Source organism: Felis catus, chromosome A2 (genome assembly GCF_018350175.1).
Source record: "Felis catus isolate Fca126 chromosome A2, F.catus_Fca126_mat1.0, whole genome shotgun sequence".
NCBI lineage: Eukaryota > Metazoa > Chordata > Mammalia > Carnivora > Felidae > Felis > Felis catus.
This window is the reverse complement of record NC_058369.1, coordinates 131,973,868-131,994,423: the sequence shown is the minus strand read 5'-3', so window position 1 is coordinate 131,994,423 and position 20,556 is coordinate 131,973,868. Positions and strand designations below refer to the sequence as shown.

General features: G+C 35.3%; 1 pseudogene; it reads right to left on the bottom strand.

Annotated features, from left to right (window-relative positions):
• The window catches only part of LOC109497557, a 184,940-nt pseudogene that overhangs the window by 25,619 nt on the left and 138,765 nt on the right, over positions 1–20,556 (bottom strand).

Here is a 20,556-nt window from a genome sequence, read left to right as displayed (position 1 = left end):
ACATATTTGAGGAGTCAAAAGAAAGCCAGTCAGCAGTGTTGGAGTAGAATGGGCAAGCAAGAACAGTTCACAACATGATAGGGACGGTAGACAGGGCAAGATGTCACAGGGCCTAGGAAGCCATGGTAACATTTGATTCTATTCTAAGTACAATAAAAAGCATTTTGAGCAGAGACATTAAATGATGACCTTTACTTCTAAATGATCCTTGTATGGAGAACAGACTAAAAGCAAGAATAAAAGCAGAAACCAGCTACAAGGCTACTGAAGGAGTCCAGGCAAAAGCTGATGGTGGCTTTTATGAGACTGGTAGCAAAGAAATGAAGTGAAATATTTATTACATGTCAAAGATAAGATTAAAAGAACTCAATGGAAGGGAAAGAGCTAAATCAAGGATGACAGGTTTTTTGTTTGTTTGTTTGTTTTGTTTTTTGTTTTTTTGTTTTTTTTTTGGATAGACAGTGGTTGAAATGAGAAGACAAAGGAGCAGTTTTGGGTATTTTAGACATGTTAGATTTGAGATGTTTAAGAGAAATCCAAATGGAATTATCGAGGAAGCTACTGAATAAATGATTGTGAAGCTAGAAAGACTTGGATTGGAAAGATATTTTGGAAGTCTTTGGCACATCGATAATATTTTAAGTAATGGTGATTAATGCAATCACCCAGGAAAGACATGCTGTTCACGAAGAGGAACCAGTATGCCTCCCTTCCAGCATTTGGAGGTCTAGTAAGGAGTGCCAGCAAAGAACATGGTGGAAGAGTCACTAAAAGAAGCAAAGGAAAACCACAAGTGGTTGATGCCCTCACAACTAAGAAAAAAGTGAAGAGGGGTCTGCTGTATCTAATGGTACCGAAAGTTTCTATTATATTCAACAATCTAGAGTTCACTGGGGCCCCAGACAAAACAATTTAGATGAAGCTGTAGGGCCAGAAACTGCAGTGCAACAAATTGAAAAGTGGCCACTGTAAGAGAATCACCAATAGCTCTTATCTCTTTTCATCTTTTTGTGTACTTTATATGAACTTTTATGTTTTATACTCTGTTTGAAAATTTCTAACTAGGTGCCAATACCACTGTAGTGAATATTAAAACTAGATATCTATGACAAGTTTTTTAAATTTCAAAATGTATCTTTCTGAGAATTCTATTTCTTCCTTTGGTGAAGTTTATAATTGTAAATTAAAAGAGATGTTATGTTCATGGAGTCCACTTAAATTTTATTCTATTTCAATTCTATTTCTATTCTAAGTAGAAGTGTTGCTTCTTCCTGCAAGGGGTAAAAAAAAAAGATGTAGTAAATTATTCTGAAATCTAGCCAATCTGAAATTCATAATCACTTCACTTGTATGACATTAAAGCAAATATTTTGGTATGTTAAAAAAGTCATTTTTACTTTTAGTAAAGAAAGCAATAAACTAATGCTGAAATTAATTAAGAGCAGAAAAGAAAGTGAAACATTTAATCAATGTCTAGTGTTACTTTAATGTGAATTATTCCAAAGTGATTGAGATCATGTGAACCATACACTGGAAAAAATATTCTTGGTCTAGAAAAGTCAGAATATTGTACACTGCTTTACCAAGATACACTAATGATTTCGAAGTCTGATTGTGTTTCCTTCTCTTGCTGATGGGACAATAATGGGATGATTAGAAGCTGTGGATTTCTTCTCTGAGTCTCCTGCAGAGAATGGAATGGAATCCTCATTCCTATGCCACTTTATCTTGCATAAACCTAAATCCCTTATTTAATCTTTCTGAGCCTCAGTTTCTTCAGTTAAAATAAGGACTGACTGATTTATGTAATATCTACATCATAATACCTGTGTCATAGGGTCACTGTGAGAATAAAATTTCCTGGCTCAGAGTTAATACTCAAGCATCATATCACTTCTCATTTTATCCTACATCAGGGTCTTGGCACTTGCTGTTTCTTCCACCTGTAATACTGTTCTTCTCCTTACTCCTCAGTTTTGCCTGCTAACTAATGTATCCTTATGTCAGCCTTGCCTGTCCCTCTCATACTACAGGAGGTCCCTCAGTTACACAATCTCCTAGCACCCTGTGCTTTTTCTTCATAGAGTTTATCACAATTAGAATTATTTGGGGGATTATTTGTTTATTGTCTGCCTCATCACTATTTTGTTTACACTGTCTAGCACATTATTGGACACCTAGAAGGCATTTAATAAATATTGTTGAGCAAGTGAATGAATTGGAATTTCATTACAGGAAAGGATGAAGGGGATAATTCAAAGATGATTCTAAGATTTCTAGACTGAATAATCTTATCATTAATAAAGAAAATAGTAGATAAGAAGAAAAGATAATGAGTTTCTGTTTTAAACATGTTGGAATGAAAGTGCCTGAAGGGCATCCAAGAGAAGACACTCAGGAAAACGGAACTGTGGTAAAAGATGAGAACTCAAGCTAGAAGACCTTATATGGTAGGTTAGCCTTAAAGATAGCCAAGGAAGGCCAAAAACAACATCCTGGAAAAAATAATAAAGTACACATGTAGGGCTGTGTGATGGTTAACTTTTGGGTCAACTTAGTTAGGCCATGGTACCAAGACAGTTGACCCAAACATTATTCCAGATGTCTCTATAAAGATATTTTTTAGATAAGATTAACATTTAAATCAGATTGCCCTCCATAATGTGAGTGGGACTCATCCAATCAGCTGAAGACTTTACTAGACAAAAACTGGCCTTCCCAGAAGAAGAAAGAATTCTGCCAGAAGACTGCCTTCTGACTGAAACTGCAACTCTTATTCTCTAGCCTCCTGGCCTATCCTACAGATCTTGGATTTGCCAGCCTGCACAAGTTCATGAGCCCATTCCTTAAAAACAAAACAAGACAAAACAAACAAACAAAAACACACACAAAAAAACCCAACCGATAGACAGATACATACATACATACATACATACATACATCAACCTATAGTTCTGTTTTTCTGGAGAACCATAACTAATACAAACTGATTGAAAAAGAGTAAAAGGGATTATTAATTTAATATAATTCCAAATCACAAAAGAGGCAGAAAGTAAAATTTAAAATATTGACAATCAATCCTCTGTGGACTTTCTTAAATAAATTATGATTTTTCTATGCACATTTACCTATACTTAAAGTGCTTTTACTGTTACTGCTTTTTAGATCATTTAACATACATTGGCCTAATCTCTCAAAATTGTAAAACATTATAAAAAGCATGAGCAACAATATTAACAGGAAATAGAACTGTGATTGCTCAGGAATCATAGTCCTTTCAAAAGCAGAATGGCATTTGGAAACTTTCTAATTTTTACCTTTGGGATAGATTACTGTGGTTCGGAATTTTGAATTGTTGATGTTGTGTTTCTGTGACATTAGTATGTAGTTTCTGTGACAAGTCTTTCATGAAAACAGAGAAAAAAAAGAAAAAGAAAGGGTTAGTTTAGGTATTAGTTTAACTGATAAAATATTTACTCATAACTCTGCAAGCCTCAGGCGAAAACAAGCAAGAATCCTGACGACCAAAATAGAAAGTACTTCGTAACAGAACCTGTAATATGAAGATAAACTGGACAACAAAGCCAGTGATGGAGATGATCTCAGTTCCATTTAGCCACATGCAAACAGGAAATGTTGAGTCCTAAGGTCTTTTCTGTGCCTGTTGTCCCAGATTTCAATACAAAGAAGGAGCAGTGTGAACGTGGTAAAACAGTGGAGGGCTGGATTGAACATTAAAAATCATCTACTCTGATTCCTTTATGTTTCTATAGAGTACACTAATATTTCAGAGAGGTTAACTGAATAACTAAAGATCATACAGGCACGATCTTCAGAAATAAAAAATATTACTAGCAGATTTTTCACAAAGCAGTTTTATACCACTAAAACCAAATTCAGATAATCCCATAGAACCGGAAGAACTTATTGAACATAAAGTATCAAATCTAGAGCTCCAGTGCTCTGACTCCAGTCTAATGAATGACTCTAGTCCACTCATAGATGAAGGAATATCATGTTCCACTTCACAAAAGATTTACCATATGCATTTTAATCTCACAACATCCTGAGGTAAGATATGATGATTCTCTAAAGTCACACAGTTTGTAAGAGCTGAACGGAACCCAGATTTTCTGACCTTTTTAGCATCCTTTTTGACACACTCATAAGGTCATACAATTAATCCATATGAGAGGATAAAACCTCACGCTTGAGCAATGTAAACAAGTGGTTTACTTTCCTGACGGACTTGGTAAGAACCTCTAGCCAGTTTTATCATTTTGGTTTTGAAGTCTTCCAACACCATTAAACTTTAACCAGCAAAAGCCAACCCTCTGTGTTTCTGAGTTAGAAGAAACTAAGAAGTAACATTTTTTAAAAAGAGCAATGGCTAAAGGCAGAACAAAATATGTGTAATTGAAGCACGTGTTTATTATTGCAGTCGAAATCTCATTCCAGGTTATTAGGAAATATAAATTCATTATTTTAAATTTTTTATTTAATTTAAGTTCTTCCTGTGGTTCCTAATGAAGCAATAAATCCTTTGGGACCAGGCATACCCACAGATTGTGACACATTGCCTTCAGACTCACATAGCATTCTGATAAATCCGTCAGTATGTGCAGTGATGACAGATGTGATAAAGAGATCATTGTGGCTCTCACTGCCTATATTTTATTGTTTGTTACAGCCATCTTCTATTTCTGGAAAACATTCCCAGCTGCCTGCAGCAGAGCAAGGAGCCAGAGTTGGAAAAATGTGTTGTTTTTCTCACAGTTTACAACCTAACTTGCCTACCACTAATTATGCAATATAGATAGGTAGAAATAATACTAGAAAACATGTCTCGAACACTTGTTTCATTATCTGGTTTTATTATAATAACCTTATTTCTGATCTTTCTTAGTTCGGGGTTCCAGAAGACTCATTAAAAATGTTTTCTCCGCAGTGTTTTATAACCTTTTGACATTTTCTTCTTACACCAGTCACAGCAATTTTTTAAGTCTATAAATAGGAAGGTTGAGAGGGAAGAAATGGACACATTAACCCCTTGTACATTTGCAGCCTGACAATGAGATTCAAGGTGGGAAGGTTATATCAATACCTTGGTTTTTATTTTCTTTTGAGGATATACTGTGAGATAACTAAAGTATTCTGTATGCATTCTGTTAGCTATCTTAATCATCACTGAAATACATATGCATTTCATATATAAACTATTTACAAATTATATAAAAGTAATAGGGAATTGTGTTCTTTTGCATGAATTTCTGAGAACAATTTTGGCTGCTTTCAAAGCAGTAAAGAATTTTCTTAGCGGTTGGTATGAACTGCAATTATTTTATACTCTTCAAGGGACAGAGAAGATGTTAAGTGACAAAAGGCTGTATCCTTCGATCGTTTATACCTAAGCACAGTTTAACCCTAGTTCATTAATTATCATTGTTATTTTATATGCCCATGTTTTAGTTATTTTACCTTGTATAAAATGACAAAAAGTACTATAATACTATGCTTTATATATTATTTGAATTTACTTGTAAAGCTTATAAATTCCATATAATAGACTATTTCATAAATAACCTATAAATCTAATATTAATCAATCAATATTTAAAAACCTCTAAGCACTGATCCTTTACCATAACTGTTCTCAACTTTGAAAATATGTTGCCTGCCTTGCCCACCATTTCTTACAGGTTATATTTGATCAAACAAATGCAAGAAAGAAAAATAATGAAGTAAAATACTTCATACACTAATTGGCCCTAATTAAAAAGTAACTATCATAAGAAATATATTAACTGAAAATTCACATCTATTATTAATCTCTGACTGTCAAATGCTCTTCAAACATCATTTTACTCATAGAGGAATGGTACATTTTTGTATATCTTATAAATTGTCCTTCTTGATAAATGTATTATGATAGAAGATACCCATAATGATGCTTTATAGAGAAAGTTTGACATTTAAGATTAACTGACAGTCACACATCAAAAAAATAAGTTGGAGAAGCTGGAGTAGAGAGGTTTACTGAGTGTACTATTTAAACCATTTGAACTGTTGCCTTCACTGATGGAGTAGGCATTGCTTACATTAGCAAAGCTACACCAAACATCACTGTTGCGGTGGAAAATAGAAGACATTTCCATTAAACTAGAGGTCTGTAGCTATTTAAATGTCTTTAATACAAAAAATAACTGATAATTATACAAAAGACTCCTATCTAAAATTAAGGTGTAACAAATAAATGAGGCTTCTTGTGTATTTAAAATAAATTCTTCAGGGGCGCCTGAGTGGCTCAGTTGGTTAAGTGTCCGACTTTGGCTCAGGTCATGATCTCATGGTTCGTGAGAGTCCCGATCGGGCTCCAGGCTGATAGCTCAGAGCCTGGAACCTGCTTCAGATTCTGTGTCTCCCTCTGCAGCTCTACTGCTTGCACTCTGTCTCTCACATTGTCTCGAAAATAAATAAATGTTAAAAAAAAATTTTTTAAACAAAATAAAATAAAGTAAAATAAAATAAAATAAATTCTTCAGAGCCAAACAAGGGCAAGAAAGAAACTGATTACTAATTTGGACTCCAAAAGAGGGTATCATTTAATATTCTTTAATAGGTTTTATTCCTCCAAACCAACTATATAATATGTTGTAATCATTTCCGGTGCAGCATCGAAAAATTTTCAAGTCAAATATACTTGTTACTCTTCTTAGATTTATAAAACAATGGGGATTAACACAAAGCATTACGAAATGCATAATTTAACCTCAGGATGCCTCTTAAAGAGATATAAGCTTCCACTTATATGATGACTGAGACAACATATCGATTTCATTTATTCATACCTTTCTAGGGGATCCTTGAATCTGAGTTGGTATTCACTTTTCTTATAATCCTGTGTGACAATTCATAGAGCTAGCTGACACAGGTGAGCAGTCGTTTCTTCAGAATTTACAACAGTATTTTAGGACCAAATTCTTCCAGTATCTTAATAAGACAAAGTGCTTTAGTTTAGTAAGGCTGCCCTAACAGAATGTCACACACTCTGGCTGGTTTACACAACAGAAATTTATTTCTCACAGTTGTGGAAGCTGGAAGTTCAAGATCAAGGTATTGGCAGATTTGGTTTCTTCTGATGGCCTCTCTCCTCTTCTGGCAGATGGCCGCCTTCTTGCTGTGTTTACACATAATCTATCCTCTGTGCACAAACATCCCCGGTTTCTGTTTATGTGTCCTAATCCTTTACAAGGACACCAGTCAAGTTGGATGACGGTCTACCTTTAAAGTCTCATTTTAACTTAATTACCTCTTTAAAGGTAGTCTCTTACAAAGAAAGTCACACTCTAAGATACTAGAGATTAGGACTTTAACTTATGAATTTTGAGGGAACTCAATTCAGCCCATAAATACAGTCATATCCAGTAATAAAAGTTATATTGCTTTCAAAATACCACATGAACTATTTTTCACATTAATAAATAGTGTGTATGTAAAGGTGTTCCTTAATTCTTTTTTTTCAACGTTTTTTATTTTATTTTTGTGACAGAGAGAGACAGAGCATGAACGGGGGAGGGGCAGAGAGAGAGGGAGACACAGAATCGGAAACAGGCTCCAGGCTCCGAGCCATCAGCCCAGAGCCCGACGCGGGGCTCGAACTCCCGGACCGCGAGATCGTGACCTGGCTGAAGTCGGACGCTTAACCGACTGCGCCACCCAGGTGCCCTAGGTGTTCCTTAATTCTTAAAGTACAATAACTACATATGCCACTAGAGTCAAAATGAAACATCACACAAGCAATATTTTCATCAAGTTTTTAATTCTAGTGAAAGCTCTATTTCTTCATGTTTTGCTTATTTGTTTATTTTTGCTCATTCCAATTAGAGAATCATTCCCAAATTATGAAGTCTTTTCTAATGGTCAAGCATTATGAGTTCTTACATTTTTTAATTTTTTTTTTTATTTAGTTTAAAAAATATTTATTTATTTATTTTTGAGAGAGAGACAGAGAAAGAGAGAGAGCAGGGTAGGGACAAAAAGAGACAGACACAGAATCTGAAGCAGGCTCTAGGCTCTGAGCTGTGGGCACAGAGCCTGATGCAGAGCTCAAACTCATGAACCATGAGATCATGACCTGAGCTGAAGTCATGCCTAACCGACTGAGCCACCCAGGTACCCCGAGTTCTTAGTTTTTCTTAAAGATGCAACAGCAATCAATCCTGAGCATTCTTTTGACATTTTTCAGAATGCCTTTATACCTAACCTATAATAATGGAAGTCATTCCCATAATATGCAGACAATACTCCTTGCCGCTGTGCTTCCTGTGTGTGATAATTTTTCAGCGACACTCTTTCAGATCAGATTTGTTAGACCACCTTATTCACCTGGCCTGCCTGCTTTGAGCTGCTTTTTCAATGGAGCCCCATGAAATTCACAGGTTATTATAGCAAAACTACATTATGTGAATGAAGTCAAGATCACAAGTGTAACATTAAACTATTACACCGAAAAAAGAATATTTTAACTGATAGGGAAATCAGATTAAACCATGCTTAGCTGAAGATGCACATACATTGCAAATGTAGGGGCGCCTGGGTGGCTCAGTCGGTTAAGCGTCCGACTTCAGCTCAGGTCAGGATCTCACGGTCCGTGAGTTCGAGCTCCGCGTCGGGCTCTGGGCTGATGGCTCAGAGCCTGGAGCCTACTTCCGATTCTGTGTCTCCCTCTCTCTCTGCCCTTCCCCCGTTCATGCTCTGTCTCTCTCTGTCTCAAAAATAAAAACGTTAAAAAAAATTTAAAAAAAAAAGAAAATGTACGTGAAACCATAAAATATGTCCTTTATATGTTATTTACAATGAGTTATTCGTGTATGATATAAAACACTTAATAGTACTTACCCCTATTTAAAAGATACTGTTTTTTTAATTATTTCTTTGCTTGAAACTTCAAGAATCACATTTGTTTCACCTGCAACCATGTGACAGTGAAGTACATAATTAATAACTTTCCAAAGAGCACCATAACAATCACTTTGAGAGTTAATGCCTAAACCCAGAGAAAAAGATAGAAAAAAAGTATTAAATTTCTATCTGGTTTGTTTTCTACTAGATTACCTTAACTTCAGGAGAGATCTGCAAGAGGGCTAACTGACAATGACCCTATATAACAATGGGGTACCACATGTTTGTCACATGTTTTTCATGCAGCTTTTGCCACTTGAAAAAAAATGACTTCCTCCTTAGGTATTAAATGATAAATTCTCCAAACATCATAAGACAAAGTACTTTTTATGAGAAGGACAATAATTCCTCTGAATGGTTATGTAAGTGTACAAATCGAAAGGGACTTCAAAAATATTGGTTGGAGAATGCAGAGCCAATAGTCTTTACACAATAAGAAAAACATTTTAAAGATTTTTGCAAGTTCTAGTTTCCTTGCCCCAAGAACAATTAAAACGTTTGAGAAAGCAAGGACAATAAACAAGGAGCAGTATGTGCAATAAAGAAATACATTTTAGAAGCTAGAACATGGTTCCATTTCTGCCTGAAAGAATTCATTCTGGCTGAATAATCAGGAATTTGCAACTTAAAAGGGACAATTCTGTTGTGATCCATTTGTTGATTTTTGGTTTTGGTTTTTGACTATGTGTGATCAGAAGCATTAAGTTTTACTTGGAACCACAAATCACTGCAAAAGTAATGCATAGCCAAGCACATCATAGTTTGAAAGGTGTCTACTAGTGCTTCCCAGATCAATGATTGATGAGAAAAAAGAATTCTCACTAGCATTTCAACACACCTAATATGCCTAGAATGACTTGGATGATTCTCTCTGTACTATTTCTATAACTTAAAAAAAATCTCCCTTGAGTTCTTGCTCAAGTGTTAATTAGTTGCCAAGAATTAACTATTCCAACTATTCTCCATAGTAATGAGCAGTTTTTGAACAACTGTAAGTTGATTTGCTCTTTAGGAAAACTTCCAAATTTGAAAATTAACTAAAAATTCATTAAGGGTATACCTTTTATATTTTCATACACAGGACTCTTTTAATCCAAATAAATAAAAAGATCTCAACTGATCTTCCTTTTGAAAGGATCAGATTTCCCATAAGAATATCCCAAAAAGATAAAAGATGGCTCAGGAAGGGCACAAGCCTATTCACCTCTATTTCAGTGTCCCTCCTAGTTTCTCTGTTTCCCTCTATTTATCTGCTCTGTTTTCATTTAACTACTCAAGTTCTTCATAAGCCTGTTATCCCCTATTTCTTACCCTGTATTAGATCAGAGACCTCAGGTGACAGCCATGAGCATCCCTGAAGGATCATATAAACTTCTGCACATACATAGTTTTAGGAGTTCATTGGCCTTACTAAATGTAACCAATGAGTCCCTCTTACTATATCCCATAATAGGTATAGGCCTTTGGATTCAATTATCTATAGTAAGAGACATCTTCTGTGTCTCAATTCAAGATTTTGATCAGGAGGCAGCTCCATCCAGTTCTTTTCAAACCATATCCTTAAAATTCAAGATTTTGAGCAACTTCATAGATTACTCCATAGGTCAGGAGTTCACCTCTAGCTCAACAAACTATCCCACAGTGTAGGGTCACATGGTACTCTACCAGTTCAGCAAGGGCAGTGGTAGGGATTTTTCAAAATGGGGGGAGCAGGGAGTAGAGTGGGCACTACTGGTATCTAACAGATATTATACAAAGACTTAAAAGTTACATAAATTTTTATTGCATACAAAGGAACACAGAATAATGAGGTTATAAAACATGGCAATAAAATAAACACTCATGAATTCACCATCTAACTTAAGAAATGGAATAGTACAAATAAAATAGAAAATGCTTCTTGATCTCATTTTCTAGCCTCCTTATCTCAAATTGTGTCTTAATCCATCTTCCTTAATAAGGCATCAATTAACAAGACCTAATACCAAGTCTAATAACTACTGCATTTTGAAGCAGTAGAGAATATAAACATAGTGAGATATATATACCAACTATAATGTGATATGAAAACATCTCTGATTTATAATGTTGACAAAGTCATAAGTACTGCTAATATTACCATGATTTATTACTTTCATTCATAATTAAATAATAAATGTCAGAGTATAAAGATTTTTTTTCTATAGGAATTCTGTATCTAGCCCCAGGTTAAGAACATGTGCTCTAGGGGTGCCTGGGTGGCTCAGTCGGTTAAGTGTCCAACTCTTAGTTTTGGCCCAGGTCATGATCTCATGGTTTCATGAGCTCAAGCCCTGCGTCTGGCATGCTGACAATATGGAGCATGCTTGGGATTCTGTCTCCCTCTCTCTCTCTGCCCCTCCCCAACTTGCGCTGCCTCTGTCTCTCTCAAAATAAATAAATAAACTTAAAAAAAAAAAAAAAAGAACATGTGCTCTAGATAGAGCAGAACTAGTAAAATACCAGCTGATAAAAAGAATTTAATCCAGAGATTTGACTTCTTTGGACACCAGAATGTACCAGTGTTGAAAAGGAAGTATATTTCTTATGCCTCTAAGTGGGTCCTTCAGACTCCAGTAATAAGCACACCACTCCCTATTTCATAGGATGCCTTCTCTACTGAGCCCCCTATATTTCATATATGAGGTATGAGTCCTGCTCCAGAACAATTTTATAGTATTCTAGAAGGAAAGGGTGTCCGGTTATAACAGAGAAGGGAGGCAGCCTGACAAAAGCAAGTAAACACACATAGAGTAATGTTAAAAGGCTGAGTAGGAGTTCAAAATGCTATTGGTTAAAGAGACAAATGGTCTTTCCTATGTCAATTCGTTAACAGAAATAAATTATAAACAAAAAATTTTAAGCGTTTTAACTTAAAATAGCACACACAACTTTAGAAAACATTGAACATGTAAGTCTATTATATCAACATTACAAATCTTTTACAATTTGTCCATATTTATTTAAATGATGGCAGTCATTATATACATAACTTTCATATTTTACTTTTATCACTTATATTTTATATTTCTCACCTGTATTTATTACAAAGAATAATAAATGGAAAATCAGAAACAAAAGGGGACTAAAACTTCTATAAAGTTAAGAAAATAAAGCCATTGGCTGAACTCAGTTACATTTCCTGAAAGAAACCATGCAAAGAGTTAAAACCCACTCTCCCTTTGTGCCCAAGGCTGTCACCAACCATTAAAAATATGGTCCATTGGTTGTCCTACAAGCAGTAGGTATTTATTTATAATACAAGGAGGTATTTATTTCAAATTAGGGTTTGATTCTAATAATGGTAATAGAAACAAACATTTTTTAAGATAACGGAAATAAAAACAATACTGGAAATGATATTGAAAAATATCCACAACCTCAATTACATTGGAGGGAGCCAAATATTTATTTAGTATCTACTCTAGATCAAACTATTACAAACTTATGATCGAATCAACTCTACCATACTGCTGTTTAGTAACAGAGTTGGGATTATATTTATATGTTATGTTGGGGTCCATTCATCTGACTCTAACATCACTTAAGATCAGAATGCTTTACTTTAATAACTATAGGCAATGGAGAAAGAAAAACAAGATACAGTCCTGTACTAAGTCCATTATACTATAGATAGAGAACAGTCATATACACAGATCCTTTCAATGTATGCTCAAGTTGCTATGGGAACAAAGAACTTCCATATGGTTCTCCAAAGTCCTCTTTCTCTACATTATGTTGCCATTCACCAGAGAATATGCCTGCTAATGTATGCACTACAGTCTACAAAGAATAAAAATAATTATGCTTCAATCATAAGGTTCCTCCAGAAGGTGCTATTCTTCTTAAGATGCTACCAGTAGTGATACAAAATGGAAGATATATACATTTTCATTTATCCTATGGTCATGACTAAATTCAATCAAATTTCTAATAAACTTGGAAATCTCAGCAATGTTAGAACTATAACACATTTGCTAACTATTTTCCTATATTGTAGTAATCACCTAATGGTCTCTCTTCAATCATGACAGATGTAATTTTCAAAACTGCACTTGATTACATAAAGACATAATCTTTTTTGACATATCTTCATATAGATTGTTTCCAAGACAGATGTCACATATGGAATCCCAAGTAACTTATATTCTAGGTATGATGTCTGATATTGTTATAAATATACGTATTTCCATCTTTAATTTAAAAATGTTCTACCTTTGCTTTTTCCCATTATAAAGTCTTCAGATAGTTTGTCCTTTTCTTGTTGCAGTATACCAAATGGTATTTTAATTGATTTTGTTTGGTATGTGTAATTTAAAAAAAAGAAAAATGTACTGGCATTTGTTGCAAATTGTCTTTGATCTGAGCATGGTATCAGTTTCTTTGTTCTAGCATGGCACTGAATTAAATTGAATGATTCAGAAAGCATTACAATAGGAATAAATTTTTACATACTTTTATTATACATAGGAATAAATTGTGATATACCAATAGGAGAGATTGCCTAGCCAATGCATTTTTTCAATTAACTAAGTAAGAACTATCTTTTAATTAATATTTCCCTAGTTTTCACCTAATGTTCTTTTTCTATTCCAGGATACCACACAATATTTTGCTGTCATCTCTCCTTAGGTTGCTCTTGGCTGTGACACTTTCTCTGGCTTTCCTTGTTTTTGATGAACTTGACAGTTTTGAAAAGTATTGGTCAGGTAATTTTTAGAATTTCCTTCAATTGAAATCGCTCTGATCTTTTTCTTATGATTAGATTTAGATTATGGGTTTTACAGAAGACTGCAGAAGTAAAATGCCATTCTCACTACATTAAAGCAAGGGTACATACTATCAACATGACTTATCATTGTTGATTTTTAACCTTAACCTCGGACTGAGATAGTGGATTGTCAAGTTTCTGCTCTATAAAGTTACTCTTTTTCCTTCTTTTCACTTTGGAAGAAAGTTATTATCTACAGCTCATATTTAAGCCATGGGCGGTCATGTGACACCTACTTGAGGGTGGAGTATCTACACAATTATTTGGAATCCACACAGAGATGTCTCTATTCCTTCCCCTTTTAAAATTTTATTCAATCACTAATTTATATCAGGGTGCACCTATGAATGCAGATGTGATTTTTATGTCATAGTTTCCACAGAAAAGAGTGATTTGAAGTTTAAAAGTAAATTATCCTTTAAAACACAAACTGATACCAATAACGAATTCAATTTTTAAAATACTGAAAGAAAATTTTGAGGAAAATGTAAATCTACCAACTCAGAAGAAAATATCTTGCTACAATTTAACATTTATAAAATATAATAAGAAAGTGAAAAGATATAACATGCATAGCCTAAAGTGGAGATTTAAAAATTATCTGGCAAATACTGAGAACAAACATGATTGCCAGAGGGGAGGTGGGTTGAGGGATGGGTGAAAGGGGTAAAGGAGATTAAGAGTACACTTATTATGACTTCTAGGGATGATGGCAGAGTACGAGGCTCCTAGACTCACCTCCTCCCCAAGTGACACCTAAAACAACATGCATATCAGAATAAATAAACCAGAAAACGACCTGAATACTGATAGAACAGATTCCACACAGCTAAATGTAGAGAAGAGGCTACATTGAACAGGGGAGGAAGAGTGGAGATCCAGGGGAGGTCAAACTGCCCTTTGACCACTGGAGGAAGGGACACTGCAGCAGGCATGGAGAGAAGATAGGATCAAGTCCCACACAAGACACCCCAGGCACAAGGGACTCACACTGGGAAGATGAAACCCCATAACATTCTGCTTGGAAAACCAGAGGGGTCTAACTTTGTGAGTTCTTACAATCTGTGGGTCTTAAAACCTGGAACTTTTATTTTTTATTTTGTTGTTGTTCTTTTCCCCCCTTATTCATTGTTTTTACTTAAATTCAAGTTAGTTAGCATACAGTGTAGTATTGGTTTGAGGAAGAGATACCAGTGATTCATCACTTCCATATGTTCATCCAAACAAGTGCTCTCCTTAATGCCTGTCACCCATTTAGCCCATCCTCCCACCCAACACCCCTCCAGAAACCTCAGTTTGTTCTCTGTATTTAAAAGTCTCTTATGGTTTGCCTCCCTCTCTGTTTCCATATTAATTTTCCACGCCTTCTCTTATGTTTATCTATTGTGTTTCTTAAATTCCACATGAGTGAAATCATATTTGTCTTTTCTGTGACTTATTTCACTTAACATAATACACTCTAGTTTCATCCATGTTGTTGGAAATGGCAATATTTCATACTTTTTGATTGCTGAGTAATATTCTAGTGTGTGTGTGTGTGTGTGTGTGTGTGTGTGTGTGTGTGTGTATCTCACATCTTCTGTATCCATTCATCAGTTAGTTGATGGAAATGCAAACCAGTGCTGCCACTCTGGAGAACAGTATGGAGGTTCCTCAAAAAATTAAAAATAGAGCTACCCTACAACCCAGCAATTGTGCTAGTAGGTATTTATCCAAGGGATACAGAAATGCTGATTTGAAGGGGCATATGCATCCCAATGTTTATAGCAGTATTATCAACAATAGTCAAATTATGGAAAGAACACCTGGAACTTTTCCAATAAGTAGCTCGGCTCTGGGAGAGCCAGAGGGCAATGGGAAACTGAGTCCCTGCCCCAAAAGGGAAAGCACAACAAACAGCCTTGCTGAGATAGAGCAGAGAAGCAGCAGATGGAAAAACACCTAGGGTATCCTGGAAGGTGATTTATTTACTAATGTGAAAGTGTGTGCTGGAGGGGCTAGGATCTTTGGGATCTTTGGCAGGGACCCTTCAACCCTATAATCTTCTACAGACCAAACCCTCCATCTTGGCAGGGGTTTTCCAGGACAGTGGCAGGTTCCCTCCACCAGCAGAATGGTACAGACCTTGTTGTCCACCATTCACACAGCCCCTCCTTATTCCTGTAGAAATGCCCCTTCTAACATGACCTTGGCAGGAGGCCACCCAAAGTAGCACCACGAGCCTGGAAGAGGGCAAGCAGCCCTGATAGGGGCCATTACCACTCCAAAGTGACTCCTGCCCCAGGAAGAGAAGAAGGTAACCACATACACCAGTCAGACTGTGGCCCCAACCACCAATGATAGTTTCTCAGAGGACATCACTGGGAAAGTACCCTTCAGTTACCTGCAGTATTACTGCAGCTCTGGCAAATGCCTGATATGACTAAACTCAAGCCCAAAGCAGCCTCAGACTGACCCCACGTGCAATAGGCAAAAAGAGCCATTGCAGATGACTGGACTGAAAGCAAACAGGTCTCAGCCACAACAGCAGGCCACAAGCAACACACATAGGAGATACCTCTGAAGCACCACGTTCTGGTGACCAGGGGACACTGCACTACAGGGAAGTACATAAAACCACTACTTTTCTGCATAAAACCACTACTTTCAAGAGCAGGAAATATAGATGGCATCCTAACACAAAGAAACATGCATATGGAGTTGGACAAAATGAGTTCACAGATGAATATGTCCCAAATGAAAGAAGAGGACAAAATCACAGCAAGAAAGGAAACTGAAATGGAGATAAACAATATGCCAGATAGAGAATTTAAATTAATAGTCATAAAAATACTCACTGGACTTGAAAAGAAAGTGGAGTCTCAATAATGTGATAGAAAATACAAAACAGATCCAATAAGAGATAAAGAATTCACTGAATGAAATTAAATATACACTACAGGAAATAAACAGTAGACCAGGGGAAGCAGAAGAACAGATCAGCAACACAGAGGACAGAGTAATGGAAAGCAATCAAGGTCAACAGGAGAAAGAAAAACGAATAATAAAAAAATGAAGAGTAAGGGAACTCAGTGACACCACCAAATGTAATAACATTCACATTATAGTGACTCTACAAGGAGAAAACATTAAAAAGAAGGAAGAAAATTTATTTAAAGAAATAAGAGCTGAAAATTTCCCAAATCTAGGGAAGGAAACAGAAATACATATCCAGGGGGCAGAGAGAGCCCCCAACAAAATCAACCCAAGGGGGTCCACACCATGACACATAGTATTAAAATGGCAAAAACGTAAGGATAAAAAAAGAATCTTAAAAGTAGCAAGAGAAAATACAACAGTTACATACAAGGGAAATCCTATAAGGCTTTTAGCTGATTTTCAGCAGAAACTATGCAGGCCAGAAGGAATGGCATAATATATTCAAGGGGCAGAAAGAAAAAAAAACCTGCAACCAAGAAGACTCTATCCAGTAAGGTCATCATTCAAAATAGAAGGACAGATAAAGAGTTTCCCAGACAAAGGTTAAAAGAATTCATCAACACTAAACCAGCCTTATAAGAAATGTTAAAGAGTACTTTGAGTGGAATAGAAAGACCATAAGTAGGAGTAAACAAAATAGGAAACACAAAAGCAGTGATATTAAATATAACTAAAAAATCCATGAAGAGATTCAAAAATAGTATGATGTAAAGCATAACACTATATACCTAAAATGAAGCAGGGGGTAAAGAACAGGTTTAAATTTAAGCAACCATCAACTTAACATAGACTGCTATATGCAGAAGCTTGATAGACAAACCTAATAGTAACCACAAATAAAAAACCAGTAATAGGGTCACCTGGCCGGCTCAGTCAGAGCATGGGATTTGGATCTAAGGATCATGAGTTCAAGACCCACGTTGGGCAAAGAGCTTACTTAAACAAACAAATAAACAAACAAAAAACAGTAATAGATATGCAAAAAATAAAGATAAAGGAATCCAACCAAGTTCTAGGATCACTAAAGAAATTCAGCAAATTGTAAGAGAAGGCAGCAACAGAAAAAAGGAATAGCGGAAAACTACTAAAACAACCATAAAACAAGTAACAAAATAGCAATAAGTACATACCTATCCATAATTATTTAGAATGTAAAATGAACTAAACACTCCAATCAAAAGACATAGGGAGAAGGAATAGATAAAAAAACAAAACCCATCATATGCTGTGCACAACAGACTCATGTCAGACATAAAGATACATGCAAATGGAAAGTAAAGGGATAGAAAAGCATTTATCATGAAAATGAAAGTAAAAAGAAAGCCAAGGTAGCAATAATTATACTGAACACAACAGACATTAAAACAAAAGAGTGAAAGAGCCTGGGTGGCTCAGTCAGTTAAACGTCTGACTGTTGGCTTCACCTAACAGTGTGTGAGTTCAAGCCCCACATCGGGCCCTGTGCTGACAGCTTGGAGCCTGCTTGGAATCCTCTGTCTCTCCCTCTCTCTCTGTTCCTCCCTTGCTCTCTCTATCTCTCAAAATAAATAAATAAACTTAAAAAAATAAACACAGAGCAAAGACTGTAACCAGAGAAAAAGAAGAACACTATATAATCATTCAGAGAAAGATCCAACAAGATATAACAATTGTGAATATTTATGCACCCAACATGAAAGCACCAAATACATAAAGCAGCTGATAACTAACATAAAGAAAGTAATATATAGCAATAAAATAACAGTAGGGGACTTTAGCACCCCACTTACATCAACTGATAGATTACCCAAACAGAAAATCAACAAGGAAACAGTGGCTTTGAATGACACATTCGATAAGATGGATATGACAGATACATTCACAACATTCTATCCTACAATAGTGGAATAAACACTCTTTTCAAGTACATATGGAACATTCTCCAAAACAGACTACATGTCACCCTGAAAAACAAGTCTCAATACATTCAAAAAGACTGAATTTTGCATCTTTTCTGACCACAATGCTATGAAACTAGAAATCAGTAAGAAAAAAATCTGGAAGGAGCACAAATACATGGAAGTTAAAAAACAAGCTACTAAAAAATTAATGTGTCAACCATGAAATCAAAGAAGAAATTAAAAGTTACATGGAGACAAATGAAAATGAAAACACAATGATCCAAAATCTTTGAGATACAGCAAAAGCTATTCTAAGGGGAAATTTATAGCAATACAGGTCTACCTCATAAAGCAAGAAAAATCTCAAATAAACAACATAACCTTATACCTAAAGGAGTTAGAAAAAGAAGAACAAAACCCAAAAAGAGTAGATGGAAAGAAATAATAAAGATTAGAGCACAACAAAAAACAACAAAATAGAAACTAAACAAAAAACATGCACACAACAGATCAATTAAACTAGGAGCTGATTCTTTGAAAAGACCAGCAAAATTGAAAACCTTTAGCCACTTAAAAAAAGAGAGAGAGAGAGAGAGAGAGTACTGAAAAAAATCACAAAGAAAAGAGGATGCAAAAACAACAGACAATACAAAAATATAAAGGATTACAGACAAATATTATGAAAAATTGTATACAACAAATTGGACAACCTAGAAAACAATGGATAAATTCCTAGAAACATATAACTTCCCAAGACTAGATTAGGAAGAAATAGAAAATTTAATCAAACCAATTACCAGCAATGAAGTTGAATAAGTAATCAAAAAATAAATAAATAAATCAGTTTAAAAGCAAAAACAAAACAATTCCCAACAAACAAAAGTCCAGGACCAGATAGCTTCACAGGTGAATTCTACCAAACACTTAAGGAAGCGTTAATACCTATTCTTCTTAAACTATTCCAAAAAAATAGAAGAGGAAGGAAAACTTTCAAATTCATCCTGTGAGGCCAGCACTACCCTGATACTTAAACCAGATAAACACATTACAAAAAAAGAGAACTACAGGCCAACATATCTGATGAACATAGATGCAAAAATCCTCAACAAAATACTAACAAACTGAATCCATTAATACATTAAAAAAATCATTCTCCAGGATCAAGCGGGAGTTATCCTGGGATGCAAGAATGGTTCAATATTCACAAATCAATCAACATCACACATCACATCAACAAGACAAAGGATCAAAACCACATGATCTTCTCAATAGATGCAGAAAAAGTGTTTGACAAAGTACAACACCCATTCATGATAAAAACCTTCAACAAAGTAGGTTGAGAGGGAACATACCTCAACATAATAAAGGCCAGCTATGAAAAACCCACAGATAACATCACACCTATGGTAAAAAACAGAGAGCTTTTCCCTTAAGACCAAGAACAAGACAAGGATGTCCACTCTCACCACTTTTATTCAACATAATACTGGAAGTCATAGCCACAGCAATCAGACTAAGAAAAAAAATCAGGCATTCAAATTGGTAAGGAAGAAGTAAAACTTTCACCATCTGCACATGACCTGACTACATATATAGAAAACTAGAAAGACTCCATGAAAAAACTACTAGAACTGATAAATTAATTCAGTAAGTTCGCAGGATACAAAAATCAATGTACAGAAATCTGCTGCATTTCTATACACCAATAATGAAGCAGCAGAAAGAGAAATTAAGAAAACAGTACCATTTACAACTGCACCAAAATAATAAAATACCTATGAATAACTTAACCAAGGAGGTGAAAAACCTGTACTCTGAAAACTATAAAACAATGATAAAAGAAATTGAACATGACACAAATGGAAAGCTACTCCATGTTCATGGATTGGAAGAACCAATAATGTTAAAATGTTCATACTACTCAAAGCACTCTACAGATTCAAAGAAA